Consider the following 13,456-nt stretch of genomic DNA (forward strand, 5'->3'; position numbering starts at 1 on the left):
CTTAGGTTTCTGCTCTCATGGTCTTGTGTTTCTGTTGTTCATTGCTGTTTCATACTAATAGGTTTTCTGTAATGTGATAATAGGTCTCTCCTCAGATGCAGTAAGCCAGATCAAGCCAAACTGAAAAAGTAAAACAACAGGTTTATTTGAGCAAAGTGACTCCTGGGTGAGTCCTCCAGCCACAGAGATTGGGGCCGGAAAACTCATGTGCCCAAACTAAAGCAGGGAGATTAGACACCCTGTAGGCAAGGGATGATGGCATGTCTTCCACAAGCTGTGTTTGTGCCAAGTATGACCAAAAGCTAACTGCTTTCGGCAGGGTCTTAGGCTACCGGCAACTTCAGGAGAGGAACTGCCACAGCTGCGAAGAATGTGAAACTGGGGCTGGGTAGTGGTGGCTCAAGCTTTTAATCTCAACACTTGGGAGGCAGAGGGAGGAGGATCTCTGTGAGTTCGAGGCCAGCCTGTTCTATGAAATGAGCTCTAGGACAGCCAGGACTACACAGAGAAACCTTTCTCGAGGGGGAAAAAAGGAATGAGAAGCTGGCTCTTTGTCTCCTTTTCTTTGTTGGAGATTCTCTGAGAGGATGGGGTTTGGAGAGAGAGGAATGGGGCTTTGTGGATCAAGCAGGAGTGAGCTGGAGGTTCCAGCTGAAAACATACCATTCCAAATATTTCCTACGATTCTTGTGGTTGGTCACATTGTTCTTGTCTTTTGGTGTTGGCTGGTGTGCTGAAATAGATTACAAGACTGGTAGATGATGCTGGCTACCTGCTAGGAGCTGGCTGGGATTGTTGGGTTTCCCCACAGTGTGAAAGCTGATTCTAAGAAAATGCATTCCTTAAGTCCAAATACACAAACGCATCAAACTTCTGCTTATATATATATATTTTTTATAATGTGTGAGTGTTGTGAGTTGGCTATCTGACCAAACTCAGAGTCTGGATTACCAAAAGGCAAAAAGCTAGGAAGCAGGGTTCATGGGAGGGGGGCATTAAAGCTTCTCACACCTTCTCACACCTTTATACTTCCCTTCCTTCCTCTGTCCTCCCCTGCTTTCTTGCTCTCTTTTTTCCCATTCCTCCTCTCTTCCTCCATCCCTCCCTTTCCCCTCCCTTGTTCATTGCTGAATAGAACCTTGTCTTGGCTAATTTTATGTCAACTTGACATAAACTAGAATCATCTGAGAAGAGGGAACCTCAGTTGAGAAATGCCTCCAAAAGATCAGGCTATAATTAAGCCTGCAGGGCATTTTCTTAATTAGTGATTGATGGGGAAAAGCTCAGCCCATTGTGAGTGGCCCTGGGCTGGTGGTCTTGAGTTCTACTAAAAAACAATGGTGAGCAAACCATGGTGAGCAAGCCAATAAGCAGCTCCCTTCCATGGTCTCTGCACCAGCTCCTGCCTCAAGGTTCCTGCTCTGTTTGAGTTCCTGTCCTGACTTCCTTTGATGATGAACAGTGTTGTGAAAGTGTAAGCCACCAATGAACATAAAATGAAAATAAAAAATACACACACACACACACACACACACACACACACACACACACACACACGCGAAAGTCTAAGCCAAATAAACCCTTTCTTCCTCAACTTGCTTTCCATCAGGTGTTTCACAGCAATAGAACTCTTAACTAGGACAAACTTCAAATGCAATTTGCAGGATTTGACAATGTCCATGTGGCTGAGAAAGCCACAATGGGTGCCACTATTCATGGTGTGTGATGGAAGTTAGTTCAAAGCTTATCTATCTAGTGTTAGCTGATCTCCTACCTCCTCAGTATTTTGAGAAAGTAGCAGGTATGTTTTACACCCCCACCCCCACCCCACACAGAAGGAGACTGGGGTGCTTCACTGTCCCCTGGAGAACTTAACAATGTTCCCTTTGGATTTTGGTGCACCTTCACTCTGGAGAGAGGAGTCAGAGGTGGAAATCAACCATGTAGTCATTGATGCAATCAATCATGCTTTCACAATAAAATTGCAATAACTATATGGGCACTGAGACCTGTTGAGACTGAAGTTTCTGAACACATTGATATGATTAAAGGGTGGTGTTCCATGTTTGTGAGAGCCCACAGAGGTTTCCCAGTGAGATTTGAGCTCTGACCTTGCTTTACCCAGCAGAGCTGCATAAGGGGATGATTTGACCACATGCATGGTTACCAGGTGCTTGGAAGGGTCTGAAGTTGGCTGTGAGATTTGATCTAGCAAGGGGGAGGTCTTTTGCCCTGCCCCTTGGCATTGTTACAAAAAGCCCTTTTGAAGAGACAGAAGGGACCAGTGGATGAAGAGACAGAAGGGGCTAGTGGATTTGATTCAAGTACTCCTGAAGCTATTCTGTGTTTCTGTCTGCCTCATCTCCACTATCTTTCTATCTAAAATGTTTCTTATTCCTTTCTTCTTCTCATAGGAATCCTTTAAAAAGGTGGGAGCTGGCCTTCCTCAGATGGTGCCCTGAACAGGGACATAGGTTCAGGGACCACCACAGATGGCACCAGAACTAGGGACTTGGTGCAGATGAAGTTAAGTGAGAGTAGGAAAGTACCCTGTAGGAAGCAGATGGACATGTCCAGTTTGGAAGTAAAAGTGAAGGTGGGGGTATTTAATTCTTTGGGAACAAAAATTGTATATAAAAAGGATTAGGCTGCAACATGCATCTCTCTTTGTCTAGGTTTCTTTCTTTCTTTCTCTCTTAATTTCTATCTATTAAAATTAGGTAAAAATATAGGGTTACATATAGGAATATTGGGTAAGATGAAACTTAGGATGAGTAGAATTTTCCAAGTGCTGAAATGGGGCAAAGATAATAAGCAGGTCTTTAAAGATTCACTTGTAGAAAGTTAAAAAAAAAAACTAGAGGGGTTAAGGTGGAACTACAACAAGTACAGATGTGCTTGGAGTTCATAGAGGAAGTGTGTCCTTGGTTTTCTTACTATGGAACTCTGAACACATATTCCTGGGGGAGAATCAGAATCAAAATGCAAAAATACTATGAGAAAAACAGGCCAAAAAAGATTCCTGTGGAAGCTTTTGGTCTGTGGGCATTAATTTGGGATAGCTTAGATCTAAGCCCCTGAGACACTGGGGGAAGTTTTCTCTGAGGTGGATGTGGATGAGACAAAACTTTGCCAGCAGTGCCTGAAAACACTTTTATAGCATCACATAATCAGGGTCAGTTTCCTCTTGGCCATGAAGCTGAGTTTAGGCAACAGAAGTCTTGGGATGAGACAAGGAAGGAACTGGAAGGCTTGAAAAACTTAGTAATTTCTCTTACTCAAAAACTGGAAGCTCTTCAGGTCTCTTTATCTTCTGTAGGGGCAGAATTAGACTCACCTGGGGGGGTCATCTATCAGAATGGAAAAGCTGCCCATAATTGCACAAAAACTCCTGGAGCATTGCAGACTCTCACTGTTAGCACTGCGTCTCCTCTTCAAGCCAGCATTTGGGAAACAGAGGGCCAGAGAGCAGGCGCCTCTGAGTTTGAGTGCGTTCTGGGGATACTGGGGTCCATATGGTCACCAGGCAGTATCCCCAAGGGTGGAACCATGGCAGAGGTGGTGTATGGGACATGGGAGAAAGGTGCTGGCTGACACGATGGCAGATGGGATGAGCTCTGGCATGGAGAGAGCAGTGGATGCTTTGAAATCCTCCCTGCAATGAAAAGAGCAGAGTCTAAGTCCCTAGTAGTAGCTGCAATGGCAGCATGAGAAATGCTGAGGTGGTGTTTGGCTGTACAAATGAAGCAGAAATGAGGTTGAAAGCCTCTACCCCCAGAACAGAAAGTGGCTGGCAGAGAGCCTGAGCAGAGGTAGCAGCATCAGCGACTCTGCATCTGGAGGGAAGAAACAAGTGGAGACAAAGGGGATCTGTCTGGGAGGAAATCTCTCTGAAAAGGCTCTTGTTTCAAGTTCTCTCGTCATGTTTTCACTGACCTGGTGAGGTGGGGCAGCAGGGCATGAGTCTTGAGGGGCTCTCGTTTCTGACACCAAGCACTGGTCTGAACCATGCAACCCACTCTGAGGACAGTGCCAGGTGGGGAGTTTGATTGAGACAGTACACCTGTCAAACAGTAATGCAGGTGTCCTAAGGTGAACACAGGGAGGACAAAACCCTCCTGTGGCAAAAGCAAAAGCTTGATCTTGATTTCAAGACAAATACAGACTGTGTAAAAAGAGCCCTTTTAGGCCAGGGTGAGTCCAGATGAGGCTTTCAAATGTTCCCTGTAATAGAGCAGCAAGACTTTCAGGGAAATATCATACAAACGGATATTACAAATTCCCTTTAAACAACTTAAGGAGTTAAAAATGGCTTGCTGCCCATATAGCCCAAAATGCCACTTTCTTTCAACCTCAAATACCATTTTTTTGCAAGCTTTGTTAGCCTTACTTCCCTGAAACTGGAAACAGATGAACAAAGCTTGCCTGTCAGGAGGCAAGTAAATGCTAAAGTCACTTGTCAGGCTTCTTTGAGATCCTTTAGAAAGCAATGGAAAGTGGTTGGTACACTGGGAAGTTGCTTTGGGTGTGGAAAAAACTTAAGGGCAAATAAGGAACCTGGGTTATGCCAGAGAGCATTAGCATTGGGCTAATAGAAATCTATCAAAGACAAGGCATTGTTCAAAGAGCTCATGGCAGTCTTAAAATGCACCTTCAAAAAGTTAAGAAGGAGGACTTGTACCCTCAGTCATCAAATCAAACTTGATGGTTACCTGAGTGCTTGGTGTGATGTGTAGAATAGAGGAATGTCAGCTCTGACGACACCACAGCTGCTGACAGAACCAATGTTCCTGATATTGATGTTTCTTCCTGCAGTCTGGAGAAAGTAGGAGAATAAGGGGGCCACCAGATTGCTGAGGAGTTTGGGACAAAGATTTTGCTGCTATTTAGTAAAAGCTGGAATGAAACGGAGCCCAGAGCCACACTGCTTCTGTTTACTAGCAGCAAATTAATGTGTGGCCCCTTCAAGAGGCAGTTTTTGAGTCCTATTAATTGAGTAGATAAGCATCTCAGTTACTAGGGTGACCATCCTCACCCAGAAGCAAGGTTCTTGGGAAAGATTGTCATAAAGTGCTGATGTAGAGGGGAGTGAAGTTTTTTAGCAACATCTGTTTGAATTGTTGCACTCAGGGGAGCTGCAATGAGTAAAGGGACAGCTCACCAGCTGACGACCATCAGCCACTGGGTGCACTTCTGCCTGTTCTGGAATGGCTGGGAGGGCCCAGCAGGAAAGGTGACTTTTGGGGGAGTGGCCTCATCCTGAGTGTTGCAGCCCTCTAGCAGCAGCACTCACTAAATTCTGGGGTCCAGGGAGTTTGATATAAAGACCCTTGAGCAGCTGATGAATTAGGCTCTAATTTCAAACTCTTAGTGGAATTTTAAGGATGTTATCAAAACTGACTTGGAACTTCAAACCTCAGAAATGAAACACTTTTGAGTTCATCTGTAATTTTAACTGTGGTGACTCATCATTCATGTACTTTGCCTTATTGGAAGAAAATGTATATAGTTCTGTTAAGAGATGGCTTTTAGATATTTGCTAAAGTTTACAAAGTAGTCCTATAGAGAGGTTGTTTTTGAATGTAAGTTTGTAAGAAGTGTAAACATGTATAGTAATATTCATGCTAGTTGTAAATATGTATAGTAATGTGCATACTAGAATTATGTTAATTTGTTGATATTAATGCACCATGGTTTGTTGAAGCTACAGGAATCTTTAAATTTGGTGCAGTTTATTTGATGCGTTTCCATCAAGAGCATATTGATTTAAAAGGGCTTGGCACAGCTAAAGCTGTTATAGACATCTTAGACCCATTCAAAAAAGAACATTTCATCTTTATTATCCTCTACTCCTTTACTGGGGGTGTGGTTGGCAGCCCTACGGATTGCTGTGGTTGTTCCAGCTACTTGCAAGCTCACAGTAGTGACCTGAGTCAGAGCTGAGTGAAGCTTTGTGCTCCCTCCTGCCAGAGGCTGGGAGTCAGAGATAGGCAACCTTCTTCCTAGCTCTCAACCTAAGACAGAATAGGCTTGACAGAAAGTATATCTCCATGATGGGTAAGGCTTGTCTAGCTGAAGAAGATGACCGAAGGCAGACACAGCCTATATGAGGGGTCCTTTATTATATTAAGAGAGGGGAACTGTGGAGGGCCACAGAGGTTTCTTAGTGAGATCTGAGCTTGCTTTATCCAACAGAGCTGCATAAGGGGATGACTTATCCAAGGGTGTGGTTACCAGGTATTTGGAAGGGTCTGCACTTGGCTGTGTGGTATCTAACAAGGGGGAGATCTTTTGCCACACCCCTTGGCATTGTAATAAAAAGTCCTTTTGAAGAGATAGAAGGGGCTGGTGGATTTGATCCAAGTCCTCCTGAAGCTATCCTGTGTTTCTGTCTGTCTCATCTCCTCCATCTTTCTACCTAAAATGTTTCTTATTACTCTTTCCTCCTCATAGGAACCCTTTAAAAATGTGGGAGCTGGCATCCCACACATGCTCTCTTCCAGATCAAAGTTTCCTATGTTATTTTAGAAGTCTATTAAGAATATGTACATGTATGTGGGCACACATGCCTTGGTGGTGCATGTGTGGAGGTCAGAGGACAACTTGTAGGAGTTCATACTTTCCTTTCATCATGTGGATTCCAGCGATCAAACTCAGATCAGGCTTGTCAGCAAATGCCTTTACCTACGGTGCCATGTCATTGATCTCTCTCTCTCTCTCTCTCTCTCTCTCTCTCTCTCTCTCTCTCACACACACACACACACACACACACACACACACACACATACACACACACACAAACACAAACACACAGTGGGGTGGGGAGAGAGAGAGAGAGAGAGAGAGAGAGAGAGAGAGAGAGAGAGAGAGTCTTGCTATTAGCATAAATTGGTCTTGAATTCTCCTGCCTCAATATCCCTATGGTTTCCAATCACACATCTCATGCCACTATGTGCACCATTTATAATAAAATATTACTGCAAATACTATGCTCTGGCAAAGGATCAGATGTGATGATGTTATGGAGCCTTTGGATTTACACAGTCAGTAAGAAATGAGGCTATCCTGGGGGAACCTGACTGTTAGAAGTGCGGGCTGTATTGTAGAAGACTTTGTCCTTAACCTGTAGGGTCTCTGCCCATTCTGCAGTCAGTGTCAGAAATGTCCCTCAGCTGACACTCTCTAGTTGGAGTTGAAATGAAATGTAGTACAACTAGTCATTCAAATATTAGTTGTTTAAATTAGTTTGAAAATAAGTTTCTCAGCTGAGTGTGGTGGTTTGAGCTGCCTAGTTGGAGATGCTCAGGTCCCCAGAACTATGACCTCATGTGAGGATGAAGAAGAGCTTTCCTGTTAAGGGGTGTTTGTAGGGTAGGTTCATTGTCCTTTGTTCTGTCAGGGAGAAGAGCTTGTCCTTTGCTGCCTCTTTACCTTCTGCCCTATGGGGACACAGCAATAAGACACTGGAGCACAATCATTTTGATCTGGGACTGTTGAGAAATACATTCCTGTTCTTAGTCATTTACCCATTTTGTGATATGCAGTTATAGTCACATAAAATGGGCTGAGACAGATGGGCTCTTCTTTTCCCTGCTACTTATATGCCTCCTCCATTTGCCTTTCATTACTCATTTGCAATAAAGATCATCACCAATCTCATGACTTCAATCACCACCTTAAAACTGAAGATCCCCAACTGTAAAGTAGTTATTCCAGCCTTCTGACTCACATAGCCAACCTGTCACAACACCCATGGGAGGTGACCAGACAGGCTTTGTGCTTCTTTCTAGCTCCCACTCACCCATACTCAGAGCTGTACATTTTGCAGTAAAGTTGATTGGTTTTCTTTTGTGTCACTGTTCTGGGAGTCCCCTGTTTCCACTGTAAACAGATTTTTCTTTAGGCCATCAGCTCACAAAAAATGACATGGAGATTTATACTAACTCTGAAAGGTCAGCCTTAGCATAGGCTTGTTTCTAACTAGCTTTTATAACTTAAATTAACCCATTTTTATTAATTTACTTTCTGACTCATGGCTTTATTGCTTCATCTCCATACTGCCCATCCGGTTTGCTCTGTGTCTTCACCTTCTTCCTCACAGCGTCCTCTTCCAGGAAATTCTGCCTAGCTATTGGCCATTCAGCTTTTTATTAAACCAATTTGAATGACATATCTTTACAGTGTACAAAAATATTATTCCACAACATTCTACCCAACTAGTATCAATATCATAGAATGCAAAAGGATCCAAAAATTATGGTAAAGCAGATTGGCTACATGAGCAAGGTACACATGAGAATAAAACATTTACAATATTGGCTGTAGTGATTTCTAGGTCATCCAGCTATATGAAGCATAGTTCTTTATCATGATTGCATTTTTATAGTTAAAAATGAACAACTTTGGTCTGATCAGTCCCTCTCTTACAGTGTGTATTGACATGACACTCAAAATAAAAATAAGTTAATAACTGTCCCTGTAGACAGAAAAACAGACATAGAACAGAAAGACTGCTGACATAAAATACAAAAAGGAAATGCAGTATAAATACTGTTAAAATAAATCTTCCCTATATTATATTTATGCTTGAGTTAGGTGTAGGTAGGACTTACGTTTTAGGAAGAATAAATGTGGTTTCTTTTTTCTGTAAGTGGTTTGTATCTGGGGCTAATCTAGTAATTAGCCCATTATAGTGTCCAAGTTTGTGGATATACCTTGATTTGGCTCTCACAGTCTGATGCTAAGGGCAGTGAGGTTCTATATGCAGTGCTTGGGAGATATGAAGAACCCTAAGGAGTTAAAGTTAGCCCTGGAGAGAGTTGGGGCAGGCAAGGTGTCAAAGGGATCCCAGCAGGGTGGTGGAATTCTGGGAGGAGAGGGAGGTGTGAGATAACATTCCAGAGGGCCAGGAAGGAGCAGAGGTTTGGAAAAGGGGTGTTCAGGAAGTGTTGCAATGAGTAACACAGATGGGTGAGTGCCAAGGAAAAACTGAGCAAAAATGTGGGTGGGATCACCAGGCTTCCAGAGCACCCACTTGAGAGGCTCTCTGCATGCCCAGCCCAGTGCTTTTCCCTGCTGTTCCCAAGGAGTGCTGTGTCAGCCCCTGCTTTTTCCTAAGGGAAGAGGTCCTAAAACCACAAACCCTGCCCTGTCCTTGACTGATCCTCCTCCTTAGCTTTTAAAGAAGCCGAGCCTCACAGAACACGATAGGAGCTATCTCTGGTCTCACCAAATGTCTTGTTTTTCCATTTTCTCTACCTCCTACCCCTCCCTCTTCCCCCTCTCTATTCTATCCTATTCGCCACCCAACACTCTAAATGTCATCTTTATTTCAAAGGACCAGTATTCCTTGAAAGCTTAGGCGAAAGGCACATAATATCTCATTAGATTGTCGCCTAACTTAGTGATGCCAATGACCTCATAGCAGGCAACATATTTTTGGCATAAAAAACATGGCCATGCTTTATTTAGAAGATCCTTTTTGTTTGTTGGTTAGACTTGTCTTTATTTTGTGTGCATGAATGTTTTGCCTGCATGTATGTCTGTGCACCACACACATGCAGGGTGCTCACAAAGGTCAGAAGAAAGCATCAGGCCCCCTAGAACTGGAGTTACTGATGGCTGTGAACCATCATATGAGTGCTGGAAACTGAACCCCAGTCTTCTGCCAGAGCAGCAAGTTCTTGTAACTGCTGAGCTGTGTCTACAGCTCCTGCTTAGAAGACTCTTAAAAACAGCCAACAGAATGGAAAAAGATCTTCACCAACCCCACATCTGACAGAGGATTGATCTCCACAGTATATAAAGAACTCAAGACATCAAACTAGACATCAAAATACTGAACAGTCCAATTAAAAAATGAGCTAAAGAGCTAAACAGAGAATTCACAAAACAAGAATCACAAATGGCTGAAAGACATTTAAAGAAATGCTCAACATCCTTAATCATCAGAGAAATACAAATCAAAATGACTCTGAGATACCACCTTACACCTGTCAGAATGGCTATGATCAAAAACACCAATGACAGTCAATGTTGGAGAGGATGTGGAGCAAAGGGAACACTCCTCCACTGTTGGTGGGAATGTAAACTTGTACAACCACTGTGGAAATCAGTATGGCGGTTTCTCAGAAAATTAGGAATTGAACTACCTCAAGACTCAGCCATCCCACTCTTGGGCATATACCCAAGGAATGCTGATTCATACCATAAAGACACATGCTCAGCTATGTTCATAGCAGCACTATTTATAATAGCCAGAACCTGGGAACAACCTAGATGCCCGTCAATGGAAGAATGGATAAAAAAAATGTGGTACATATACACAATGGAGTACTACTCAGCAGAGAAAAACAATGAAAGCATGAAATTTGCAGGCAAATGGATGGAACTAGAAAAAATCATCCTGAGTGAGGTAACCCAAACCTAGAAAGACAGTCATGGTATGTACTCACTCATAAGTGGATTCTAGATATAAAATAAAAAACAATCAGACCACAACCCATAGAACCATGGAGGCTATATATATATAGCATGGAGGTCCCTTGGACGACTGTGGCTTATAATAAATTTTGGTTTTACTCAATTACTGAAAAAAATAGCCAAACGAACGGAAACACATGAACTCTGAACCAAAGGCTGAGGGGCCCCCAGCTGGATCACGCCCTTTGAATAGGTTGGTTGGCTTGATCTGTTTGGGAGGCATCTAGGCAATGGGACTGAGTCCTGTGCTCATTGCATGAGTTGGCTGTTTGAAACCTGGAGCTTATGCAGGGATACTTGGCTCAGTCTGGGAGGAAGGGACTGGACCTGCCTGGCCTAAGTCTACCAGGTTGATCTCAGTCCTCGGGGGAGGCTTTGCCCTGGAGGAGGTGGGGATGGGGGGTGGGCTGTGGGGAAGGGGAGGGGGTGGAAATGGGGAGAACAGGGGAACCCGTGGCTGATATGTAGAACTGAATGGTATTGTAAAATAAAATAAAAAGAAAAAAAAAAAGAAGGCTCTTACTTTAGTGTAAACATGTAATTCCTTTGTGCTGGTAGGCTCACTCTGTAATACCAACTTGTAAAGCCTAGAGCATTACTTTCTTGTAATTGTATTGACACTTCGGCTATTGTCTTTTAAATTCTTAGTTATTTGCTAAATATTATTGTTGAAGATAGCAAATCATCATTGTAGTCATTTTTCTATTTTTCTCATGAAGCCCAGGCTGACTCCAAATCACTGCAGCAGACAATGACCTTGAACTTTTGATCCTCTTTCCTTTGCCTCCCGAGTGCCTGAGTGTGGACCATACATCTGGTTTATATGGTGTTGAGGAATGAACCCAGGGCTTTGAGCATGGTAGACAAGTACTTCTATCAATTGGGCTATATGCTCAGCCCTAAAATTTTATTAGTGTATATTAACTGAATAAAGCAGTAGGTTTCATTGGTACATTCTCATACATGAATGTAATATGCACATAATGTATTTTGATCATGTTCAATTCCCCGTTGCCCTCTCTTGCTTCTCTCCTCTAATCCTCCACCTCTTCCCTAATTGATAACCTCAGTGCCAATTTTCTGTATTAATTAATTTCCTCATTGCTATGATCAAATACTTAACAAAAGGAAGAAGGTGGGGTTTTGGCTCACAGGTTGAGGGTGTAGCCCATCATGGTGGGGAAGGCGTGACAGCAGGAGCAGAGGCAGCTGACCACATTATATCCCTAGTCAGGAAACAGAGATTGACGGGCATTGGTACTGAGACTGCTTTTGACTTTTCATCAGTCCAGGACTCCAGTCCATAGTGGGTGCTGCCAACATTCAGAGCAACTCTTCCCACCCCAGTTAACCTGATCTGGAAACTCCTCCACAGATATGCCCAGAATTTTATATCTTAGGAAACCCTAATCCTGTTGGGTTGACAATCAAGTTAATCATCCATCACATTTTCTATCTCACATATTCCTTTATACTGTTAAGTTTTTTTTCTTCCTATTTTCTTTGTGTTGTTGTTGTTTTGTAGTGCTAAGGGACCAATTCAGGGCCTTGTGTATGCTAGGACCTGAGCTACATTCTCAGTTGTATGATATATGCTTTAAAAACCCTGTACTTGGGGCTGGAGTATTATATTAACAATCACAAATTATATTGGATACACTCTAAAGTGTTTTTCTTTCCATTTCCTGTTTTTTTTGTTTTTACCTCTGTGTTGTGGTGTGTGTGTGTGTGTGTGTGTGTGTGTGTGTGTGTGTGCGTGTGTGTGTGTGTGTGTGTGTGTGTGCTGCTGTGGCTCAAACTCAGGACTTCATATATACTGGGATCTGGGATACATTCTGAATTATGGGATATGCTCTTTAAAAACTCTCAGTATGGGGCTGAAGCACAGCTCAAAAGTAGAGGATGTGGTTAGCATTCACAAGGCCCTATATTCAATCTCTAGCACCTGAACAAAATGAAACACAAAACAAAACAACCTTCAACTCTGTCACTATCAATCAAAATCCACTTTAAATTACATAAGCTACATACTTACTAAAGCAAATTTATCTGGATACGGTGACACACAACTGCAGTTTTAGCACTTGAGAAGTGGAGGGAGAAAGATGAGGCAGTTAAGGTCTTTCAGTTACATGATGACTTCAAGGCCAGCATGGCATATTTGAGAGCCCATCTTAAAATGAACAAACAAACTAAAAAAGAATTAGAAATACAAATGATTAAAAGTATAATGTTAAAATTCACTGTCTTAGTTACTTTTATATTGCTGTGAAGAGGTACCATGGCAACTTATAAAAGAAAGCATTTAATTGGGGTTTGCTTACAGTTTTAGAGCATACGTCCATGACCATCATGGCAGGGAGCATGATATCAAGCAACATGGTACTGGAAAAGTAGCTAAAAGTTTACATCCTAGGCTGGGTGCACACGTTCTTAACCACAGCACTTGGGAGGCAGAGGCAGGCAGATCTCTGTGAGTTTGAGGCCAGCCTGGTCTACAAAGCAAGTTTCAGGACAGCCAAGGCTGTTACACAGAGAAACCCCATGTCAAACCCCCTTTCCCACTCCCCCTACAAAGAGTTTACATCCTAATCCTCAATTTAGAGACAGAGAGAGACCAGGCCTGGAGTGGGTTTTTGAAACCTCAAAGCTGTTGTATGATATTTTGTTTGTATTCTGAGAAATAAAGCTTGCCTGGAGATCAGAGGGTGGAGCTAACCACTTGTTAACCACAGAGGCTAGGCAGTGGTGGCACACATCTTTAATCCCAGCACTTGGGAAGAGGAAGCAGGAAGATGAGGAGTTCAAGGCCACCCTGGGCTACAGGAGATTGAACCAGTCTAAAAGAGAAACAGAGCTGAGCTGTGGTGGCTCACACCTTTAATCTCAGCACTAGGGAGGATCAAGCCTTTGATCCCAGGACATGGGAGGCTCACACCTTTAATCCCAAGGGGTGGAGACAGGAATATAAATC

This window comes from Peromyscus maniculatus, chromosome 2, assembly GCF_049852395.1.
Source record: "Peromyscus maniculatus bairdii isolate BWxNUB_F1_BW_parent chromosome 2, HU_Pman_BW_mat_3.1, whole genome shotgun sequence".
Lineage (NCBI taxonomy): Eukaryota > Metazoa > Chordata > Mammalia > Rodentia > Cricetidae > Peromyscus > Peromyscus maniculatus.